General features: G+C 37.5%; 1 protein-coding gene and 1 pseudogene across 4 annotated transcripts in view; one reads left to right on the top strand and one right to left on the bottom strand.

The window, feature by feature from the left end:
• Positions 1-24,802, top strand: part of Rad54l2 (RAD54 like 2) — a 159,120-nt gene that overhangs the window by 85,950 nt on the left and 48,368 nt on the right. The window lies entirely within an intron of this gene.
• On the bottom strand, positions 10,284-19,694 carry LOC114091382 (suppressor of cytokine signaling 2 pseudogene; annotated as a pseudogene).

Here is a 24,802-nt window from a genome sequence, read left to right as displayed (position 1 = left end):
TATTGTTGTTGTTTTTTTTCTGAGGTGGGCATCAATTTCTCTATTTTTCTATTACAAATAAAGCCACCAGAAACATTCATGTACAAGCCCTTGTGCTTTCGTTTGGTTTAGATAATAGATCTGTCATCTCTATTAGCTATGTAAATCATAGGGAAAAATGGAATACTGGAGAGTTCACTTTAAATGAACCATTACCATTCAGTGAATTTTATCTCTCTGTGAATCTAAGTAATTACTGTCTAGCCCACAAACCACTCTAACACTGTCAGAGTAGATTTTGTCAAATGTATTAGTTGAAATAAACTTCCTTTTAGAAAGGTACCTAATATTCTGTTAGGCTTCAGTTGCTTAAAAAGCCTATGAAGACCAGGCATGGTGACCCACGTCTGTAATCCCAGTGGTTGGGGAGGCTGAGCCAGGAAGATCATAAGTTCAAAGCCAGCCTCAGCTGTAAGGCACTAAGCAACTCATTGAGATCCTGTCTGTAAATAAAATATAAATTATGAAGGACTGGGGATGTGGCTCAGTGGTTTAGTGCCTCTGGGTTCAACCCCAAGTACAAAAAAAAAAAAAAAAAAAGAGCCCAGGAAGTATCGGTCTTTAAAATATTGCCAGTTTTCAAAACAAGCTGAACAGATCAGGAGAGCCATATATACACAATGTGTAAGAATAACAGGGAAAAGGAATGTATTCATTAGTCATTCAGTAGTGCTTATTGTTAGGCATTGTCCTTGTTAGGCATATCATGGGCATTGGGAATATAGAGGTGACCAACAATGCCTCTCATCATGAGATTCTGATTTTAGCAGCTAAAGATAGATGATAAGTACGTATATAAGCAATATGTCAAAAAGTGTTAAGTGGCTGGGCACGGTGGTACATGCCTGTAATCCCAGCAACTCGGGAGCCTGAGGCAGGAGGATTTGACATTCAAAGCCAGCCTCAGCAATTTATTGAGGCCTTAAGCAACTTAATGAGACCTTCTTCCAAAATAAAAAGTAAATAAAGGCTGGGGATGTGGCTCACTCATACTGCTTTAAGCCAAGTTAAGTGCACCTTGGGTTCAATCTCAGTGAAAAAAAAGAAAAGTGTTAAGTACTATGAAGAAAGGGGGACTAAATAAATCTATGTAAAATATGGGTGTAGGTGGCACCATTTTATGTAGTGGTTCAAGAAAAATCTCACTTGATTAGGTAATTTTTGTGTTGAGATCTAAAGAAAGTAAGGGGACTAATCAGGAGACTGGAGAAAGAGCATTCTAGGTAGGTGGGATAAAAAGAACCATTGAAGGGTTTGAGCAGAAGAGTGACATGGTCTGACACTGGATTTGTTTGTTTGTTTATTTGTTTATTCTGACTTCAGATTAAGAAGATCCCTCTGGTTGACAGGTAGAAAACAGGCTCCAAGGGAGATTAGGGCAAAAGCAGTAGACCAGTTAGGAAGATACTGCAATAATTCTTGTGAAGGCATTGGTGGCTTTGTGGAGGTAAAAGCAGTTGAATTCTGGATATATTTTGAAGATAGACCTAATAGGATTTGATGATCTAATAAATGTAGGCCATGTGAAAGTAATTAAGATGAATTCCAACGGTTTTGGACTGAAAAACTAGAAAATGCCATTTTCTGAGCTTGGGAAGATTGGGGAAAGGGTCACAGATGGAGGATAGACTTGGAGTTTGATATTGGATGCATGTTAAGTTTAATGTGTCTGTGCATCTGTGATGTTAGATGACCAGAAAGCAGTTAGACTGTGGAGTTGAAGTTGAGATGAGACCTCTGGATTGAAGAGAAAAACATGGGATGTACATGTATTTAAATCATAGGATAGGATGAGATGATTTGAGGAGTAAGAAAAGTTAAAGAGAATGCTTGGGGAGTAAGCACTGGGTACATCAATATTTAGAGGTGGAGAGGATTGAAGATGTTCTAGGAATGAAGACTGAGAAGAAATGGCCGCTGAGGTAGAGAGAGAATAAAGAGAAAAGTACTATGGAAATCTATTTCAAGAAGGAGGGGAGTGACCAGATGCCATGGTTAGTGTCTGTAATCTGTAAAGCGCCCCCGGTTCGGTCCCCAGGATTGTCAACAACAAAGAGGAAGAAGTAATCAATTGTGTTAAAGGCTGTCTGCCAATGGGCCCAGTGGTATAAATACTTAGAATTGATTGTTGGAGTTGTCATTGTGAAGGTCCTTAGTGCCCTTGATGAGCAGTTTCAGGGTAGTGATCAGGGCTCAAACAAGAACAGGTGGATAGGAATTGAATACCCTCCAGAATAGTCAGCTCTTGAAAAATTTTGTTATACAGGCAGACAGAAAACAGGTAGTAGTGAGAGGAGATTTACAATCAATGAAAGGTGTATTTTAAACTTTTAGTGGTTTTATCCTTTTAACCTAATGACAATGAGAATTATCAGCAAGGGAGAAGGGAGGAAGAACTGATAATGTAGGAGAGATTGAGGGTCATTTGTACTGCTTAAGCCAAGCTGTGACTGTGGCCTTGGAAAGCCTTTGACTCAGGACATTAATGTGTAGTAGGAGAGGGAAAGGGCAAGGCAGCTGCCCTTATCTAAACTTTGATGATCTTGGCATGACCTTGATGAGTCTTTAGATTCCCTTACATAAGATGAAAACTTTGGAACCTGAACCATATAGATCTGTTGTTCTTTTCTTGGGGATAAATATAGGGAAGGATGAGCATGTTTTTAGGAATAAAAGGGACTACCAGAGACAAGGGCTGTGACTATAAGCTTAGAAGAGCAGTCAGGCCTGACTGAATGCCCTAAGACAGACAAATGGAAGGCATTAATAGCTCCTCATTAGCCAGGTGGTACATGCTTGTAATCTCAGCTAAAGAGGAGGTGGAGGCAGGAAGATTGAAAATTTGAGGGCAACCTGGACCACCTAGTGAGATCCTGTCTCAAAAAGTAAAAAGGGCTAAGGATGGCTGGAGGTGGTGCTACAGTATACCTGTAATCCCAGTGACTTCAGAGGCTGAGGCAGGAGGATCTCAAATTCAAGGTCAGCCTCAGCTTGAGCTAGTGAGACTCTGTCTTAAAAAAAAAAAAAAAGAGTGAGAAGAAGAGCTAGAGCGAGAGGTAGGTCAGTGGTCAAGAACTACTGGGTTCAATCGCCAGTACCGCAAAACGAAATAAGACAAAAAAAACCCCACCCCCCTTTGCATTTCATGCATTTCAGCTAGTCTGGTTCCAGCATTTTATTCTCAATTTATTTTTTTCCCATTTTTTAATCTGTGAATTGTAGTTTTGGGATTCTTGTTATATATTTGTACATATACACAATATAACAATAAAATTTGGCCATTCACATTTCCTAATGTTTTTCCTTTCCCTCCCTCTCTCCCCCTGCTCCCTTTCTTCTACTCTCCTGATCTTCCTTCAGTTTTCATGAGATCTCCCCCTACATTTCTTTGCCTTTTTCCTTTCTGGTTTCCACATATAAGAGAAAATATATGACCTTTGACTTTCTGAGTTTGGCTTATTTTACTTAGCGTAATGATCTCAAATTCCCTCTGTCATTCCCTTCTGAAAGTCTACAAATGACATAAAGAAAGAATTTTGTTCTTCTGTCTGGCTGAATAAAACTTCATTGTGCATATATATCACATTTTCTTTCTCCATTCATCCATTGACTGATACTTAGTCTGGTTTCATAGTTTGTGAATTGTGCTGCTATAAACATAAGTATGCTTATATTGCTAATGATACTGACTTTAATTCTTTTTTTTTAATATTTATTTTTTAGTTTTAGGTAGACACAATATCTTTATTTTGTATTTATGTGGTGCTGAGGTTCGAACCCAGGGCCTCATGCATGCTAGGCGAGCACTCTACCACTGAGACACAATCCCAGCCTGACTTTAATTCAGGTAAATACCAAGAAATGGTATAGCTAGGTCATATTGTGTTTTCATTCCTAGTCTTTTGAGGAACCTTCATACTGATTTTTCCATAGCGGTTTTACTGATTTATAATCCCACCAGCAGTACAAAGCTTTACTTTTTCTCTACATCCTCTCTAGCGTTTATTATTGTTCATATTCTTGATGACTGCCATTCTAACTGGAGTGAGTTGAAATCTCAGTGTAGTTTTGATTTACATTTCCCTAATTACTAACAGTGTTGTACATTTTTTTGGCCAGTTTTATTTCTTCTTTGGAGAAATGTCTGTTTAGTTCATTTGCCAATTGATTGCATTCTTTGTTTTTTTGGTGTTAAGTTTTTTGAGTTCTTTATATATTGTGGCTATTAATCCTGTCAGAAGAGTAGCTGGCAAAAAAATTTCCTCCTGTTCTGCAGTTTTCTTTTTGGGGGGTTGGGGGAGTGGGGAGAGTACCAGGGATTGAACCAGAGGTACTTAACCACTGAGCCACATCCCCAATCCTTTTTATTTTGATATTGGGTCTTGCTAAGTTGCTTAGGGATTTCTAAGTTGCTGAGGCTGGCTTTGAACTTGCTATCCTTCTGCCTTAGCCTCCTGAGTCACTGGGATTATAGGCATGCACCACTGCACCCGACCTGTAGGTTCTCTCTTCATGTTCTTAATTGTTTCCTTTGCTGTGCAGAAGCTTTTTAAGTTGATGCTATCCCATTTATTAACTCTTGGCATTATTTCCTGAGCTTTAGCAGTCCTATTGAGAAAGTTGTTGTTTGTGCCTATATGCTGGAGTATTGACCCTATATTTTCTTTTAGGAGTTGCATAATTTCTGATGTGATTCCTAGGTTTTTGATCCTTTTTGAGTTGACTTTTTGCAGGGTTGGATATAAGGATCTAGTTTTATTTTTCTACATATGAATAACCAGTTTTCCCAACACCATAAAAAGGCTCCCCGCACCCATTTTTTGGCACCTTTGTCAAGGATCAGATGATTATATATATGGGTAATTTTGTCTTTTTGTATTCTATTGTGTACCATTAGTTTGTGTGTTTTTATGCCAGTATTATGCAGATTTTGTTACTAGAGCTTTGTATTGTAATTTAAAGTCAGATTGGGTTTATCAAGATATTGGGATGCTTCCAGTGTTCCTCTTTTGGCTTAGAATTTTTTGGCTAATTTTCCTATGTACATATATGAATACACCATAGTGAATCTCACTATCATGTATGTCCGCAAGAATGGGGTCCAAATTAGAATAAATATATGTTTGTATAATTTTATTAAAATGGATTCTACTGTCATATATAACTAAAAAGAAAAATAAAAAAACAATAAAAAATAATTGCTTTGACTGTTTTGTGTTTTTTATTCTTCCAAATGAATTTTAGGACTGTTTTTTCTAGTTCAGTGAATAATGTTATTTGTATTTTAGTGGGGATTGCATTAAACCTGTATATTGCTTTTGGTAGTATGGCCATTTTAACAATAGTAATTCTGCCTATTCAAGAACATTGTGAGGTCTTTAGTCAGTAGCATTCTTTAAATTATAGATTCAAGTCAGATCTTTTCATTCTGCATTTGTTGTTTCTTCTCCCATTCACTAGAAAATTGAATAATCTTTTTCTGAGACAATCTGACTATCTATTGTTGATTTTTTTTTTAGAACAAGGAAGTCGGAGTTTATGGTAACCTCCCTGTTTGAAATGAAGCAGTGCCAATTTTGATACCAGTTCCTGTTTTCCCTTTCTGTGTTCCAGACACAAAGGGGCAGAATGTTTAGATGCCCAGTCTTCTGGGGCAATAAGATTGTTTTGCAAACCTGTGTCAGAAAAGCAGGCCAGGCACTGACCCATTTGTTCACAGTAACTTTATAGGACTTTTAACACTTATCTATCTATCTATCTATCTATCTATCTATCTATCTATCTATCTATCTATCAATCATTCTGGAGATTGAACTCAGGGGTACTTGACCACTGAGCCATATCCCCAGCCCTGTTTTGTATTTTATTTAGAGACAGGGTCTCATTGAGTTGCTTAGTGCCTTTATTTTGCTGAGCCTGGCTTTCAATTTGCTATCCTCCTCCTGTCTTGGTCTACAGCTGCTGGAATTACAGGCGTGTGCCACCACACCCAGCTGACACTCTTTTCTAACAGTTAGGGGTAGGGAGGGAGGAACTTCTGATTGTGAGTTTCGTTTGTATTTCTCTGATTATTTAAGATGTTGAGACCTTTTTCTTCTTCTCATTTCTTGGTTTGTAGGAATTCCTTATATGTAGATGTTAGTCACATACATGTTGTAAATACCCACTCCTTTTTATATCATTTATTTTTCATCCTTTCTCTCTTATTTATTTTTTGGTACTGGGGATTGAACCCAGGGTTTCTTTATCACTCTAGCTCTTTTATTAATTTTTATTTTGAGGCAGAGTCTAGTTAAATTGCTGAGGTTCTCTCTTAAGTTGTTGAGGCTGGCTTCAGACTTGGGATCCATCTGCCTCCTCCTCCCAAGTTGCTGGTATTACTGATGTGTTCTTATGCTCCTCTATTTTCTTTCTTTCTTTTTTAAAGAGAGAGTGTGAGAGAGAGAGAGAGGGAGAGAGAGAGATAATTTTTTAATATTTATTTTTTAGTTTTCGGTGGACACAACATCTTTGTTTGTATGTGGTGCTGAGGATCGAACCCGGGCCGCACGCATGCCAGGCGAGCGCGCTACCGCTTGAGCCACATCCCCAGCCCTTGATGTATTTTCTGATCTATTTAACTCGATGAAATAAATTTATATTTTCTTTCCCTTATATATGTTTTGTGTCTGTGTGCCTTGATTAAAAAATCTTTGTCATGAAGATATTCTGATGTTATTTTCTAGAAGCTGTCTATTTTTTTTTTTTTTAAAGAACAGGGAAGCCACTTTCATAATTAGGTCTGTGATCCATCTGGAGTTTATTTTGTATGATGTGAGCATCAAGTTTTATCCTTCTGCCTCCATTATGTTTATCTCATTGATCTAGAACCCTGCATTGCATTTTGTTGTGCCCTATATTGTAAACCAAGGCACTGTGTAAGTTAATCTATCTCTGATCTATTTTGTTCCCATATAGATTTCAAGGAAATGGGAGTAGAGGAATATGATGACTTAGAGCATGGATTGGGAGCCATATCAGCTACTGGGGTTCAGATTCTATCTTTATTATTTACACCTTTTTTGTGTGTGTATATGTGGTACCAGGGATTGAACCCAGGGGTGTTTTAACAATCTAGCCATATTCCCAGATCTTTTTATGTTTTTATTTTGAGACAGGGCTTCACTTGGTTGCTTTTGTCATCACTAAGTTGCTAAAGCTGGCTTTGAATTTGTCATCCTTCTGCTTCAGCCTCCTGAACCATTGGGATTACAGGCATGAACCACAACACCCAGCCTATTTACAGCTTTGTGAGGCAGGTTTTCTGATCTGTAACATGGGAATAATTACAGCATGATTTTCTTATTAAGGCTTTTTTGATGACTGAATGATTTGGTATTGTAATGTGTATGAATCTAAATAAAAGAGGGGTAACAAGCATTGCTGGTAGGCTGGAACCGAGCTAGTGACTATAGCAGTGGTTGGATAACCTTGGACCTGACTGGGGATGAAATGGGTCTGTCTCTAGGTCTGGGACTGCAGCTATTCACAGTTTTCAGGCCTGCCTTGACTTTATAATTACCCACCAAATCTTACTTAATGGAAGATCTTTAAGTGTTTCTGAAGTGTCTTCCAAATTTTTCAAGTTGTCTTTGATCCAATTCAGAATGCAGAAGCAGGATGTGTTTGTTTGGAATTTGTATTTGCTTTATTAAATTTGATGTATTTTGAATATATCTGTTTTTTATCTCCCCTTGTTCTGGATATTAAACCCAGGGTGCTTAACCACTGAACCACACACCCCTAGCTCATTTTTAGTTTTGAGACAGGATCTTGCTAAGTTGCTCAGGGCCTCGCTAAGTTGCTGAAGGCTAGCTTTGAATGTATGATCCTCCTGACTTAGCATTTTGAATCCTGGGGTTACAGGAATGTGCCACTGTGTCCAACACGAATACATCTAGTTTTGAATGTAGTTTCTTTTTTAAAATTTTTTTAGTGTTTATTTTTTAGTTGTAGTTGAACACAATACCTTTATTTTATTTATTTATTTTTAGGTGGTGAGTCACAACCCCAGCCCAATGTAGTTTCTTATACAGTATAATGAGAGACTGCAGCAGCTAGTAGACATTTTAGCTTAGGCACTGTGCCAACATTGGGCACATTCTGGAATAAAAAGGAAAGAAGCCTAGATAAAGGTTTCTAAAGGACTAACCGTTAAGATGAAACCTGAAAGAGCATGAATTATAGTCATTAAAATCTAACATTTAGCTAGGTCTTATGGCCCATATCTGTAATTTCAGGTATCAGGGAGACTAAAACAGGAGATTTGCAAGTTTGACAATAGCCTTGGCAATTTAGTGAGAACCTGTCTTAAAATAAAACAAAATAATATAAAAGGGCTGGGGATATAGCCCAGTAGTAGAACATCCCTGGGTTCAGTCCCCAGTGCCACAAACAAGCAAACAAACAAATAAGCAGCTCACATCTGACTTAGATAAAGAGTGGGGAAAGATGAACATAAATATCAACAAAGCCCCAGAGATTCTAGAGACCTTTGTGCGCTTGAGGCTGGAGAGCACTAAGGAGGCCAGAGATGTGGGGAGGTAGTTGGAGAGAAGTCTTGGTGGTCAGAAATAGACAGGATGTGAACAATGTGAAATGGCCTTAAACATTTTAAGATTTTATCCTTTTCTTTTTTGGGGGGTGTGTTTATGTGGTTGAATTTTTGGGGTGTGTGTTTGTAATGTGTATTTTTGTGTGTGTGTGTGTGTGTGTGGTATTTTGGATTAAACCTGGTGCCTGGTACTTGCTAGGCATGTGCTCTACCACTGAGTTAGATCCCTAGCCCTTTAAATTTATTTTTTAAATTTTGAAACAGTTTCTCATCTAGTTTCTTAGGCTAGCCTTAAACTTGCTATCCTCCTCTTTCAATCTCCTGTGTAACTAGGACTATGTGTTTGCCACCCTACCCAGTGGGAGGGATAGTTTTAAAGTGTGTGTGATTGAATGATTATACTAGGGATTGAACCCAAGGGTACTCTACCACTGAATTACACCCCTAGTCCTTTTTATTTTTTAATTTTGAGATAGGATTTCCATAAGTTGCCCTTGAACTTGCGATCCTCCCACCTCAGCCCATTGAAAGCTCTTCTAATTTATTATATATTTTAAAAAGTCAGTTTTTTTTCTTTATTTAATACATTCTAGTGTATCTAGTAGCAGTAGTAAATAAACACTTTGAAAAACAGGCAGGTATCCCCCTATATCTGGAAGAAAATTAAGTCAAAGTATTCTGCACAGTAGAAAAGAAACTACTACTGATGTCCTTGGTTAGACAGTTCATGGACTGGGAAATTTCTAAAGCCATTTCCAAAAAAATCAATGGCAACGGGTTGGGACACAGCTACTTCAAAGGGTAAAATGTCTATATCTATACTGGTTTTTATTAACAGGATTAAGTTGCACCTGTAGAACATGACATTCTTATCTTTAGCCTTAGAGGAAAAGAGAAAGTCTTCTCTGTTTGTACCAGTTTGAAATATTTCTGAAATAAGGCTCCCTTGAAATGGATTACTACAGTACTCATTCCCAGGAGAGAGTTCATACCTATAGTAAAAAGACAAATACAGGATTTCATGATTACTTTTTTTTTGGGGGGGGGGTTGATTTGATTAATTGCATAAAAATGAGGGACAAATACTCACAAGCATTATGTGTTTGACAAAACATATCAGAATGTAACATATAAAATGTCCTTGAAGATACTGACCACCAGGCGTATAAATTCAAGGTAAGCCTGCATCAGCTTGGTTCGGTTTGCTTCTTCAGTACTCCACTTGGAGCTCTTCCTTACTGTGCTTAGAGCTTGGACCTTTGACCTAATCAGACAAGGCATTCTGATAAAATGGCTCCCTCAGCCTTCAGTTGAGGCATTTTATTTTTGATTTAAAAGAATAGATTGGTCTTGGTCAGCCTAGGAGAGGAAGCATCACTCAGGTGAAAATATCTAGGGGAACTTTAAATACCTAGCTACTTTTTTATGCATTTAAATTAGGTTGACTTCAGCAGTTTTTAGAATTCTGTGCAGTTATCCAGTCGCTCAAGTTTTGGTTCTCTTTTGCACAGCTGCATTTGGAGATACTCTATATGATGATTAGAAAAACAGAAACACTTATACCTGGGATTTATATTCTTCCAAGTAATCTTTTTTAAAATTAATTAATTAATTATAATTAGGTATATATGACAGCAGAATGCATTTTGATTTATATTATACACAGTTGCAGCTCAACTTTACATTCCAAGTAATCTTTTAATCTTGTTAGTAAAGGCAGTCCACAGATGGTACCTGTACATTTGTCAACTGACAGAATGCTGAAGAGATGATGCAGATGTGTAGAGTGGTTTGGTCAGATAAAGGTGAACAGTCCCATTACACGGGGGCTTCTAGGCCCCACCACTTATCCTTACACATTTGAACATAGTAGTCAATCAGATGAACTACACTGTTAAATTGCTTAAGCTTGGGCTTGTCAATTATGATAGAATCCAATCTGAATTTCCATCTTGGTACTCAGTTCAGATTAGTTGGTCCAGCTGATGTTTTAACAGATATTAGGTAGTCTAAATGCAAACTATCTCTAGTCCAGAAAGTTTCTTCTGGCACCTCATTTAATTTCTCTTTGGCTTCATTAACAGTCATAGTTCCCCAGTACCATCCTGTTTGACCCAGCTGGTGCAGGGCCTTCACCATGTGTGCTGCCTCAGAGGATGGTTCCTTGGCTGACTCAGTGGTCCCCCACTGAGAAGCCCTGGGTTCATTACCCAGTACTACAGAAATACTTTGACCTCCTACTTATTTCTTAGTTGTTGTGGGGCCTTAATGAAGTTTGTGTTATGGATTATTTATATGGTAATTCTGCACCTGTGACACCATTTAAAGTGGATTTCTGGGAGGGAGAATGGTTGTAATGTGGAACTTTACCTGCCTAAACCCCAGAGAGAAGGGCCACAATCTCCCAAGTCTGCAAACCAGCTTGTTCTCTTAATTCTTTAAAAAGTCTCCTCTTTGGGGATGCAGAGGTCTGTAAAGGCCTCCTCCCCTCAGCTCCCAGGCTTACCTGAAGTTCTTTCTGGACCACCTTGAGAGAGGCTGCCAGCTAGAATCTCTGAGAAGGGCAGAAACCCAAGCACAGATTGATGATTGACATTGGTGGCCCTTTTACCAGCTCCAACCCTAGTTATATAACATCCAGAACTATTTTTTTCCTCATAGTGCTTAATAGCAGTTGGAGGAAACACTAGCCCTTTAGTGATTCTGAAGTTTCCATGAATGGTATGTGTCAGTCTTTAGTTCTGTTTTTATTTTTCCAATGTTTGGGTCACTTACTTTGGGAAATACACTAGAAAACCTTCCTTAGTCCCTGTCTTTCTGTTTAGATCCCTGAACCATTCCTTTCTAAAAATCTGAAAGAGCTCGGTGTGGTGGCACATGCCTGAAATGCCTGTGGAGGCTCAGGCAGGAGGGTCACAAGTTCCATGCCAGCCTGGGTAACTTAGTGAGACCCTGTCCCAAGATAAAATAAAAAAGACTGAGAATCTGTGCTTGTCTAGTGCTTGTGAGGCCCTGGGTTCATTACTCAGTCTTGGAGTTGGGGATGGGGGCACAAGGTGGGAATGGGAGAGGAGAGGGGACTCATGGAGGGAAAATTGCTAAGGGAGCTTTTGAATAAAGACTGGCTATCCTATTGTCACTTGAGTCCTTTGGTAGAGCTTTTGCAAGCTAGTCTCAGGTCAGCTTGTTCAGCTTGTTCTTTTTTTGGTTGCCATTATGATATTGCCTATGTATTTTTTAAAATTCTAAATGTACATGATAGCAGAATGCATTTCGATTCATTGTACACAAATGGAGCATAACTTTTCATTTTTCTGGTTGTACATGATAGATTCACACATGTACAGGTGATGCCTGTCTCATTCCACCATCTTTCCTATCCCCATGCCTTCTCCACTCCCCTCACTTTCCTCTGTCCAGTTCAAAATTCCACCATTCTCCACCTCTCCCCCACTTATCAGAGAATACATTTGGCCTTTGTTTTTTGGGGATTGGCTTACTTCACTTAGCATGATATTCTCATTTCATCCATTTACCTGCAAATTCCATAATTTTATTCTCTTTTAATGCTGGATAATATTCTGTTGTGTATATATACCACAGTTTCTTTGTCCATTCATCCATTGAAGGGCATCTAGTTCTGTAGGTTAGCTATTGTGAATTGAGCTGCTATAAACATTGATGAGGTTGCATCGCTGTAGTATGCTGATTTTAAGTCCTTTGGTTATAGATCAAGGAGTGGGATACCTAGGTCAAATGGTGGTTCCATTCCCAGTTTTCCAAGGAATCTCTATACTGCTTTTTAGAGTGGTTGCACCAATTTGCAGTCCCACCAGTAATGTGTGAGTGTACCTTTTCCTCCACATCCTTGCCAACACTTACTGTTGCTTATATTCTTGATAACTGTCATTCTGACTGGAGTGAGATGAAATCTTAGAGTAGTTTTGATTTGCATTTATCTGATTACTAGAGATGTTGAACATTTTTTTCATATATTTGTTGATTGATTGTATATCCTCTTCTGAGAAGTGTTTGTTCAGTTCCTTAGCCCATTTATTGATTGGGTTATTTTATTATTTTTTTAATATTTATTTTTTAGATGTAGTTGGGCACAATGCCTTTATTTTATGTATTTATTTTTATGTGGTGCTCAGGATCGAACCCAGGACCTCACATGTTCTAGGCGAGTGCTGTACTGCTGAACCACAACCCCAGCCCCATGGGTTATTTGGTTTTTTGGTGTTAAGTTTTTTGAGTTCTTTATATGCTCTATCTGATGTTCATGTGATAAAGATTTTCTCCCATTCTGTAGGCTCTCCCTTCACATTATTTATTGTTTCCTTTACTGCAAATAAGCTTTTTAGTTTGAATTCATCCCATTTATTGATTCTTGATTTTATATTTTGCACTTTAGGTATCATGTTAAGGAAGTCAGTACCTAATCTGACTTGATGGGCCTGCTTTCTCTTCTATTAGGTGCAGGGTCTTTTGTCTAATTCCTAAGTCCGTGATCCACTTTGAGTTGAGTTTTGTGTGTGGTGAGAGATAAGGGTTTAATTTCATTTTGCTGCATATGGATTTCCAGTTTTCCCAGTACCATTTGTTGAAGAGTCTATCTTTTCTCCACTGTATGTTTTTGGTTCCTTTGTCTAGTATGAGATGACTGTATTTATGGGGGTTTGTCTCTGTATCTTCTATTCTGTACCATTGGTCTACATCTCTATTTTGGTGCCAATACCATGCCGTTTTTATTACTATAGTTCTGTAGTATAGTTTAAGATCTGGTATTGAGAGGCCTCTTGCTTTACTCTTCTTGCTAAGGATTGCTTTGGCTATTCTGGGTCTCTTATTTTTCCAAATTAATTTCATGATTGCCTTTTCTATTTCTGTAAGGAATGTTTTTGGGATTTTCATTGGAATTGCATTGAATCTGTATAGCACTTTGGGTAGTATGGCATTTTGACTATATTAATTCTTCCTATCCAAGAACATGAGCCGTCTTTCCATCTTCTGAGGTCTTCTTCAGTTTTTTTCTTTAGTGTTCTGTAGTTTTCATTGTAGAGGTCTTTTACCTCTTTTGTTAAGTTGTTGCCAAGTATTATATTTTTTTGAGTCTATTGTGAATGGGGTAGTTTTCCTAATTTCTCTTTCAGAGGGCTAATCACTATGTATAGAATTGCATTTGGGTTGGGGATGTGGCTCAAGTGGTAGCGCGCTCGCCTGGCATGCATGAGGCCCGGGTTCGATCCTCAGCACCACATACAAACAAAGATGTTGTGTCCGCCGAAAACTAAAAAATAAATATTTAAAAAAAAATAGAATTGCGTTTGATTTACGGGTATTGATTTTTATATCCTGCTACTTTTCCAAATTCATTTATTAAATCTAGAAGTTTTCTGGTGGAGTTTTTTGGATTCTCTAAGTATAGAATAAAGTCATCAGTGAATAATGATAGTTTGAGTTCTTCTTTTCCTATTTGCATTCCTTTAATTTCTTTTGTCTAATTGCTCTGGCTAGAGTTTCAAGGACTGTATGGAACAAAAGTGGTGAAAGAGGTCATCCTTGTCTTGTTCCAGTTTTTAGAGGGAATGCTTCCAATATTTCTCCGCTGAGAATAATGCTGACCTTGGGCTTTTACATTGTTGAGGTATGTTCCTATATCCCTAGTTTCTCTAGTGTCTTGAATATATATGAAAGGGTGCTGTATTTTGTCAAATGCTTTTTTGCACCTTCTTATTCTTGAATGAACTGTAGCTATTCCAAGAAGAACTTGGTTTTCCACATTGTTCCCTGGGATGTGGAGTTTACCTTTCATAATGTGCGATGATGGCTAGTTATGGAGTTGTTTCTGGAATTCCAGGGGATGGAGGGAATGGGGAATATTAAGATGAATATATGCTTTAGCATTCTTGTTTTGGTATTAAGGATTTGGGGTAGAGAGAGACAAAATCAGTGGATTTTTTTTCTCATATCTGGTGGAATAATGAAGTTGGGTGATTGAAGAAAGTGGGGGAGTACTTCAAGAGTCATTTAAAGTTTGTGAAGTAGGGATATAAAATCAATACACATAAATTTTGACATCAATTTTGGTTATATGAGAAAGTGGCATTTTTTCATATTTTTAAGTGGTTTTTATTATATTCTGGATACACTAGCTGTTCAATAAATAACATACTGGCTGGGGATATAGCTCAGTTGGTAGAGTGCTTGCCTTGCATGCAGAAGACTCTGGGTTCAATCCCCAGCTACACACACACACACACACAAAAGTAACATCTAGTCAATAGATTATATTATTTATTCATTTATTTATTTTTGAGAGAGAGAGAGAGAGAGAGAGAGAGAGAGAATTTTTAAAATATTTATTTTCTAATCTTCGCCGAACACAACATCTTTTTTTGTATGTGGTGCTGAGGATCGAACCCGGACCGCACACATGCCAGGCGAGCACGCTACTGCTTGAGCCACATCTCCAGCTCCAATAGATTATCTTTTAACTTTGTTCATGATGTTCTTTGTTGTAAAAAATCTATAATTTTGTAGTTAATTAAAGCAGTCTTTCCAATTGATAGTCGTTTTTTTTTTCATGAGTGATAAAGTAATAGGACATTATTTTTTAAATTAAATTTAACATTTTTTGAGGTACTAGAGATTAAAACTTGGGTTTTAATCAAAACTCAGTTTTATAAAACCCAAGTTTTAATCTACGACTAAGCTATACCCCCAGCTCTTTTTTTTTTTTTTTTTTTTTTTGAGACATGGTCTTGGTAATTTGCCCAGGCTGGCCTCAAACTTGTGATCCTCTGCCTCAGCCTCCTGAGTAGCTGAAATTACAGGTGTGCACCAACAATGTCTGGTTTAGAAGAAATTGGAATTTAGTTTTCATTGGTGTCTTTGGCTTCAATTTGGATATAAAAATTTTGACTTAGTGAATTTTTTCTGAATATTACAAAGCCTAGAAGACTTTAGTTGAATTAGGGATATGTTTTATGTATTTTCATAAGTCATTAGGTTACTCAGAAATTAAACTAGAATCCTTCAAGGTATCAGACTTAGTCTTTCTTTTTTCTACATTTGGCTCAAAAGTTCCTTTTTGTCTTTAGTTTACTGAGAATTTGGTACCTAGTGTTTGTGGTTACAAAGGTAACTGAAAAAATCTTCATGATTACCGAGCATAATCAAAATTAAAATCTCTGCCATACAGGGATAGAATTTCAGATAGGCTGAAAGATGTGTAGTTATGTTTAGAAATGATTTTTTGAAAAACTGTTTTAGCTTCTGTTAAAGAAGTAACTCTTAATTCGTAATGATTTTGCCCCTGAGGGGATATTGGCAAAGTCCGGAGACATTTTTGGTTATCACATTTGGGAAGGTGCTTCTAAAATCTAGTGGATAGGGGCCAGGAATGTTTTCATATATCTTACAGTACACAGGATAGACTATATCAAAGCATTATTTAGCCTACTATGTCAGGTGCTGAGGTTGAGAAACCCTGTGCAGCCCTGGTATCTTTTTTTTTTTTTTTTTTAAAGGATCTGAAGCTGGGTCCAGTGGATAGTGGCACACACCTGTAATCCTAGTGCTTGGTAATCTGACTTGTTAGGCTGAGGCAGGAGGATCGTAAATTTAAGATCAACTTTGGCAATTTAGCAAGACCCCTTGTCAGATTTAGAGAGAGGGATTGATTATATCGCCTAGTGACATTGTTGCAATTTTTACTTTGTGTAAGAGTACTCTATGATGATCCCATGAAAAAGAAATCAAGTAATGTATGCATTTCTCTGAATTGTATTCCTGTTATTGGGCAACACATGAATATATTTTGGTGCCTCTGTAAAGAATCAATTGACCATAAGTATGTGATCTGATTTTGTATTCCACTGGTTTTTGTCTATCCTTATGCAAACCATAATTTTTGTAGTTTGAACCTAAGTAGTCTAAGGATCCTAGTTTTTTTTTTTTTTTTTTAGGATCCTAGTTTTGATACAGAGGAGTGACCTCAGGTGCACTCTACCACCGAACTACATCTTTAGCCCCTTTTAAAATTTTTTTATTCTGATACCAGGTCTTGCAAAGTTTGCCCAGACTGATTTTAAACTTGGAATCCTCCTGCCTCAGCAGGGATTATAGGTGCCTCCTATCCCCCTTTTGCTAGGGATTGAACTCAGGTCCTCATGTGTGCTAAACATGCATTTTATCACTGAACTTATACCCAACCGTCAGCAATTTGTGCATATACACCAGGATATGGGGGCCAACAGAGGTGAGGCAAAGAACCTCACCCCCCCCCCCCCTACAAAGACCTCTCCACAGGTGTGGCTGTATACTGGACCGGTAGTCAGTGACAGGTAAGATCCAATTGCAATGGTACCAAAGGACCATATGTACTATTGGACAACCTAAGGCAGGCACGGTCCCTAAGCCACATGCTTGTTGTTTAAACAGAGAGGGGGAGATGTTGAGAGCCACAGCAGAAGGGGCCCCAGCAAACTTCCAGCTGCCAGCAAACTTCCAGCTGCCGGCTGATGATTGGCTCACAGCGGCCCCAGCAACATCTAGCTGATTGGCTCCTCTGCGGTGATGCTCATTGGGCTGTTTCCCTGCCCTTTCAGACCTCGGAGCTGCTCATTGGGGGACTTTTTTGGCTCCGCCCATGTGACCCAGCCAATCGGCCTCAAGAGCAGGAGGATTGTGGGAGGTGGAGAGAAGCTTGTGTGGGGAGAGAGAGGCTTGTGGAAAGCCAGTGGTGGCAGTTGGGCTCTGAGGGTTTTTCCTGAGGAGCTGTGTGGTTTGGTGTGTGGTTCTAAAAATAAAGTTAGTTTCTTTTGACAAGTGGCTCCTGATTGTGCCCAGCCAGACTGCGGCACCCAACCCCTCAAATTTGTTTTTCTTTTCCAAAATTATCTGAATTGCCTGGGTTCTCTGCATTTTCATTAAAATTTTAGGCTCAACTTGTCAATTTCAGTGAAAAAAACCTTGAGATTTTGATTCGGGTTGTATGGAGTCAGTTCAATTTAGGAAGAATAGGCTTAGTGATATTGAGTCTTCTACGCCATGAACATGGCATATCTGCGTTTATTTAGGTCTTTTAAATTTAGTTTTAGTAATGTTTTGGGTCATTCAGGCTTGTTGGTTTCTCATGACATTGTAGTCATATGGTGATTAAAGTTGAAATAGCAACAAAGTGGAATCTGCATTGCCTTATGATTTAGTAAGCTACCCATTGTCACTTTCTGTCTCAGTCATTTGGTTATAAAGAGAAGAGTCAAATGATTTGCAGCTATTAAAGAAATCACCTCAGAGGACTAGTTCAGGATGATTTATTTCTTCTGGCCGAAAATGGAAGTTTAAACCTCAGTTTTCTACAGTGTTATATGATTACTTTATAGTTTCAATAATTTTTTTGTTTTGGGTGGTGCTGGGGATCAAACCCCCTGGCCTCATGCATTCTAGGCAAGCATTCTGCCACTGAATTTTATCCACAGCCTCCTGATATTTCTTTTATTGACTTATGGATAATTTGACTTTTGTATCATACATGCTCTGAATGAGTTCAGTTTGAAATTTGTTGAGGTTTGCCTTATGCTCCATTATGTGGGCAGTTTTGGTTAACTGATACATGAACTGTTGAAAAGAATGTGTTTTCTGTCACTGTTGGGTGAAACATTTAAATATGTCAAGTAACTTGTAATTTTAATTGTTTCTGTTCAGCTTTTCTATATCTTTACCAATTTTTTTTTTTTTAACTCTTGGCTCTTAGTTATTGAAGTAGGTATGCTAGTCTCTCACTATACTTATAGATTTGACTATTTCTCCATTTAGTTTTGTCAGTTTTGATGTATTTTGAAGACAAGTTATTGTGGGCATACAGTTTTGGTATTGCTATTTCTTCCTTTTATAGTGACCCCTTTGTCACTATGAACCATCCCCCTCCTTTTTTTAAAGCTGTACATGGACACATACTTTTATTTTTTAAATTTACTTTTCTGTGGTGCTGTGAATTGAACCCAGTGCCTCCCACAAACTAGGCAAGTGCACTAGCCCATCAGTTGGTATTTATTAAGTGTTTATACTTTGCTTTTAGCTTTTTGTGTTCTTAATTTGTGTTCCTTGCCAAGAACAGATAGTTGGGTTTTAGATTTTTAATTCAGTCTAGCCATTTTAGTCTTTTATGTGAAACATTTCCTTCATTAATATAATGTAATTACTGATCTAATGTTGAAATTTATCATCTTATTATTTTTTTCTTTTTTTTTAATATTTATTTTTTAGTTCTTGGCGGACACAACATCTTTGTTTGTATGTGGTGCTGAGGATCCAACCTGGGCCGCACGCATGCCAGGCGAGCGCGCTACCGCTTGAGCCACATCCCCAGCCCTTATTATTTTTTTTCCTTTTTTTTTTTTTAATGGTGCTAGGGATTGAACCTAGGGCCTCACACATGCCGGCTGAGCTATATCCCCAGTCCTGTCTCACGTTTTTTTTTTTTTTGGTGGGGGAGGGCAGTACTGGGGATTGAATTTAGGGCCACTCAACCGCTGAGCCATATCCCCAGCTCTATTTTGTGTTTTATTTAGAAACAGGGTCTCACTGAGTTGCTTCGGGACTCACTGTTGCTGAGGCTGGCTTTGAACTCGTGATCCTCCTGTCTCAGCCTCCAGAGTTGCTGGGATTACAGGTGTGCTCCACTGTGCCTAGCATTTTTTCCCCCCTTGCTTACTTTAGGATTAATCAAGTTGAATTTTTTTTTTCCCCATCCTAGGGATTGAACTCAGTCCCTCAGGCATGCTAGGTGAGCACTTAACCACTGTGTTTCATTTCCAGCCCTCTGAAAAAATTTTTTTTTTTATGTGGCAAATCTTTATTAAACTCAATAAAAACATTCACAGAGAAGGAAAAAAACTCACACACCTTATAAACAAAATGTGTACAAGACTAAAATGTAAACAAGAAATAATCTTTACGTTTCTGCTCCAAATGAAAACCTCTGCAGCTGAGGCCTTTGTTGCCCATAGAAAGTTGAAGAGAAATGATTTCTTCCATTATGAGCACCCAGCGTCATTCTGAAGGGCATATATAACATTTCTTGTATAACCTCATTTAGCTAATACAATGGATTATAAAAAAGCATCTTTTAGGAAGGAGAGAGACCATCTGGAATGCTCTGCCCACAGGGGGCCTTTTTTTTTTTATTAGTTGTTCAAAACATTACAAAGTTCTTGACATATCATATTTCATACATTTGATTCAAGCGGATTATGAACTCCCATTTTTACCCTATATACATATTGCAGATTCACTTCGGTTACACATCCACTTTTTTACCTACTGCCATACTATTGTATGTTGTATTCTGCTGCCTTTCCTATCCTCTACTATCCCCCTCCCTTCCCATCTTCTCTCCCTACCCCATCTACTGTAATTCATTTCTCTCTCTTGTTTTTTTTCCCCTTTCCCCTCACTTCCTCTTATATGTAATTTTGTATAACAATGAGTGTCTCCTTCCTTTACATTACATTGCATTTTCCCTTTTCTCTCTCTTTCCCCCCCCCTCTCGTCCCTGTTTAGTGGTGATCTTCTTCTCATGCTCTTCCTCTCTATTCTGTTCTTAGTTGCTCTCCTTATATCAAAGAAGACATTTGGCATTTATTTTTAAGGGATTGGCTAGCTTCACTTAGCATAATCTGCTCTAGTGCCATCCATTTCCCTGCAAATTCCATGATTTTGTCATTTTTTAGTGCAGAGTAATATACTCCATTGTGTATAAATGCCACATTTTTTTTATCCATTCATCTATTGAAGGGCATCTAGGTTGATTCCACAGTCTAGCTATTGTGAATTGTGCTGCTATGAACATTGTTGTAGCAGTGTCCCTATAGTATGCTCTTTTAAGGTCTTTAGGGAATAGTCCAAGAAGGGGAATAGCTGGGTCAATTGGTGGTTCCATTCCCAGCTTTCCCAGGAATCTCCATACTGCTTTCCAAATTGGCTGCACCAATTTGCAGTCCCACCAGCAATGTACAGGAGTACCCTTTTCCCCACATCCTCGCCAGCACTTATTGTTGTTTGACTTCATAATGGCTGCCAGTCTTACTGGAGTGAGATGGTATCTTAGGGTGGTTTTAATTTTCATTTCTCTGACTGCTAGAGATGGTGAGCATTTTTTCATGTACTAGTTGATTGATTGTATGTCCTCCTCTGAGAAGAGTCTGTTCAGGTCCTTGGCCCATTTGTTGATTGGGTTATTTGTTATCTTATTGTTTAATTTTTTGAGTTCTTTGTATACTCTGGATATTAGGGCTCTATCTGAAGTGTGAGGTTTAAAAATTTGTTCCCATGATGTAGGCTCCCTATTTACCTCTCTTATTGTTTCTCTTGCTGAGAAAATACTTTTTAGTTTAAGTAAGTCCCATTTGTTGATTCTTTTTCCTCTGAAAATTTTGAAACAGAGTCTCCCTAAATTTTCCAGACTGACCTCTAATTCATGATCCTCCTGCCTCAGCCTCCTCAGTATCTGGGATTACAGGTGTGCACCACTAGGCCTACATTGACTATTGACTTTTTTTTTTTTTTTTTAATGATTCTGTTTTCTCTCAGCCTGTTTGCTATATAATTTTTTACTGTAGTTTTAGTGGTTATGCTAGATTATAGTATGCATTCTTATCTAACATAAAATTAGTGTTTTAATTTCCCAACTGTATTATGACCTTAAAACACTTAAATACCATTCACATCTTTCCTGCCTTTTATGTTTTTGTTCTCATGCATTTTAATTCTACATATGTTTTATTTAATTTTTTATCTGTATATGTTTTAAATCTTATAACACATCCCCCTCCCCCCATTGAACCCAAGGGTACTTAACCACTGAGCCACATCCCTAATCCCCCTTTAAAAAAATTTTATTAAAAATTTTTTTTTTTAAAAATTTTGAGACAGGGTTTTGCTAAGTTGCTTAGATCCTTGCTACATTGCTGAGGTTGGCTTTGAATTTGTAATCTTCCTGCCTCAGTCTCCCAAATTGCTAGATTACAGGCATATGACACCTTGCCTTGCACATTATTGTTTTTATACAGTCAATATTCATTTGTATTTTTCACATATATAATTTTTTTTGGTGTTCTTCATTCCTTCATTTCTGTTTTTGGTCTGAAGGACTACCTTTTAGTATTTATTTTGTATAAGTTTCCTGGCAGCAAATTCAATTCTCAGTTTTTGTTTATCTGAAAATGTCTTTATCTTACCTTGATTTTTTTTTTTAAAGTCATATCAGTGGTACAGAATTCTGGATTGCCAGGCATTTTCTCTCAACAATAGTAAATTTCCATAATCTTCTACTGTCTTTCATTTCCCAAAAAGTTATTATTATTGTCCTTCCTGAAGGTAATGTACTTTACAACCCACCTATGATCATTTTTAAGATTTTCTCTATTTTTGGTTTCCAACAATTTTGCTATAATCTCCCTCATGTTTTATTCTTTAATCCTAACTGGTGTTCATAGAATATTTTGATTTCAGTTATTTATATTTTGTTTCTAGAATTTCCTTCCCATTCTATCTTTATGTATTGTAATTAGTGAGAATCTCCATCTATTTTATTTCCCCCATTTCTTTGTTTCCCTGCATATTTTATCAGAGCAGTTTTTCTTTCCTTTTTGAAAATTTATTTTAAATATATGTATCTGGATAACAAGTGGGTCTGGTTCTGTTGTCTGTTTTTCCCCTCTTAATTTTTGATGATTTAGTATTGTCTCTTGACATGACTGATTTTTTTTTTAATTAAATGGAGGGATTTGCATATAAAAAATTACAGAAATTATTCTGGAACAACCTAGTCCTGCTTCATGAGGCCCCAAGATACTGCTAGACCGAAGAAAGAGAGGAAGACAGAGCTAGGATTGCACAGCATTCTGTGCAATTTATTGGGACACTTACTGATTAAAACATGGTCCTGGTCAGATCACTGCAATTTGGGTCTGAAAGAGGGACATATTCATGGGTTAGGACAAAAGTGATTTTTTTTCCTGAATGGGATGTACCTGGCTTTTCTTATGATGATATTGAAGAATCAGACACATTCCTGGAGCCAGGTTCTAGTTGTAAAGATTTGTATACCACTGTAATAGTTTTGTCTATTATAGTCTTTTATTTATTTGTTTTTATTTTTTAGTTGTAGATGGATACAATACCTTCATTTTATTTATTTTTATGGTACTGAGGTTTGAACCCAGTGCCTCATACATGCTAGGCAAGCATTTTACCACTGAGCTGCAACCCCAGCTCTCTCTATTATAGTTTGTTTGGAACTAAAGTACAAACTGATTAGGGTTATTCTGGGGCAATCATGGTTGTTACAGCTCAAGATGGCTTGAGTCACGTCATTCTCTGCAGGTGGATGATGTCTTTGGAAAGGGTTTCCTTTTCCTCTTTGAAGCAGATAGACTAGATCACCGAACTCCAGTTGGACATAGCTGAATAGAGGTTGGATTGTAGTTTATAAGATTTTTTGCTACTTTTGGTGCTCTCTTGATTGGAGGCAGGGTGCAACTGAGAATGTAGGTATTCTTTGGGTCTATCTGCTCTAGTGTATCTCGCATAGTAATGTTGTATCTTCCCCTGCACCATGAAATGGCAGAAATAGCTGCTGTGCTTATTATTTATAAGAAATCACTCCTGTTTCTTCTTCTCTATAGCCTTAAAGTACTTTTTGTCTGTCCTAGACACTTTACAGAGATATATGACCAGTCAACAAACATAATGAAAAAATATTCAACATTTTAGCAGTTAGAGAAATTCAAATTGAAACTACAATGAGATTTCATCTCACTACAGTCAAATGGGAATTATCAAGAATACAAGTAATAATAAATGTTGGCGAGGATGTGGGGAAAAGGCACACTCATACATTGCTGTTGGGACTGCAAATTGCTGCAACCACTCTGGAGAGCAGTATGGAGATTCCTCAGAAAACTTCAAATGGAACCACCATTTGATCCAGTTTTCCCATTCTTTGGCATATATCCAAAGGACTTAAAATCAGCATACTACAGTGATGCAGCCATGTCAATGTTCATAGCAGCTCAATTCACAATAGCTAAACTATGGAACCAACCTAGGTGCCCTTCAACAGATGAATGGATAAAGGAAATGTGGTACATATACACAATGGAATATTAACTCAGCTATAAAGAAGAATGAAATTATGGCATTTGCTGGTAAATGGACTCAACAATGGGTGGCAGCAGGGGTGGGGGTGCAAGTTCAACCGATTGGATAGGGGTGGGGTGGGAGGGATGAAAGTGGGATAAAACAGTAGAATGAATTGGATATAACTTTTCTTTGTTCATATATGAATAAATGACCAACTTAACTCCACATCATGTTCAACCACAAAAATTGGAATTATACTCCATGTATATATAACATGTCAAAATGCATTCTGCATGTATAATTAAAAAGAACAAATAAAAAATATTTGTTCTGGTCATTTTGTATACATGGAATCACAATATGTATTCTGTGTTTTGCTTTTTTTTCTCTTGACATAATGATTAAGCAAACTTTGCATATGTGTATGGTGGAGGGACTAAAATTTCCATAATATTAAATTGCCTTTTTAATCACTTAAGTGTTGACTTTGGTGGCAGTAAGTATTTTCACATTGTTATGTAGCCATCACCACTATCCCTCATTAGAACTTTTTTTTTTTTATCATCCTGTACTGAAAATCATCCTGTATCCGTTAAACAATAATGCTATATTTCCCCTTTACCCAGAACTATTATTCTGCTCTCTCCCTCTCTATTTCACTCTTATATGTACCTAATTTAAATGGAGTCATACAATATTTGTCTTTTTGTGACTTCTTTCATTTAGCATAATATCTTCAAGATTGATCCATGTTGTACCAGGAGTGTATCAAGAGTTCCAGTCTTTTTAAGGATATATAATATTCTGTGTTATATATGTACCACATTTTGTTTATCCATTCATCTATTAATGGGCATTTAGGTTATTTGTAATACTGCTGAGAACATTGATGTACAAAAATAAGTTAGAGTTCCTGCTTTCTATTGTTTTAAGAACATACCTAGAAGTAGAATTACTAGATCTAAAAGTTAGTTTATGTTTAAGTTTTTGAGGAACCCTTGTTTTGTTTTTCACAGCAGT

Source organism: Marmota flaviventris, chromosome 8, assembly GCF_047511675.1.
Source record: "Marmota flaviventris isolate mMarFla1 chromosome 8, mMarFla1.hap1, whole genome shotgun sequence".
Classification (NCBI taxonomy): Eukaryota; Metazoa; Chordata; class Mammalia; order Rodentia; family Sciuridae; genus Marmota; species Marmota flaviventris.
Note: the sequence above shows the minus strand (reverse complement) of the source record. Positions and strands in the feature narration are given on the sequence as shown.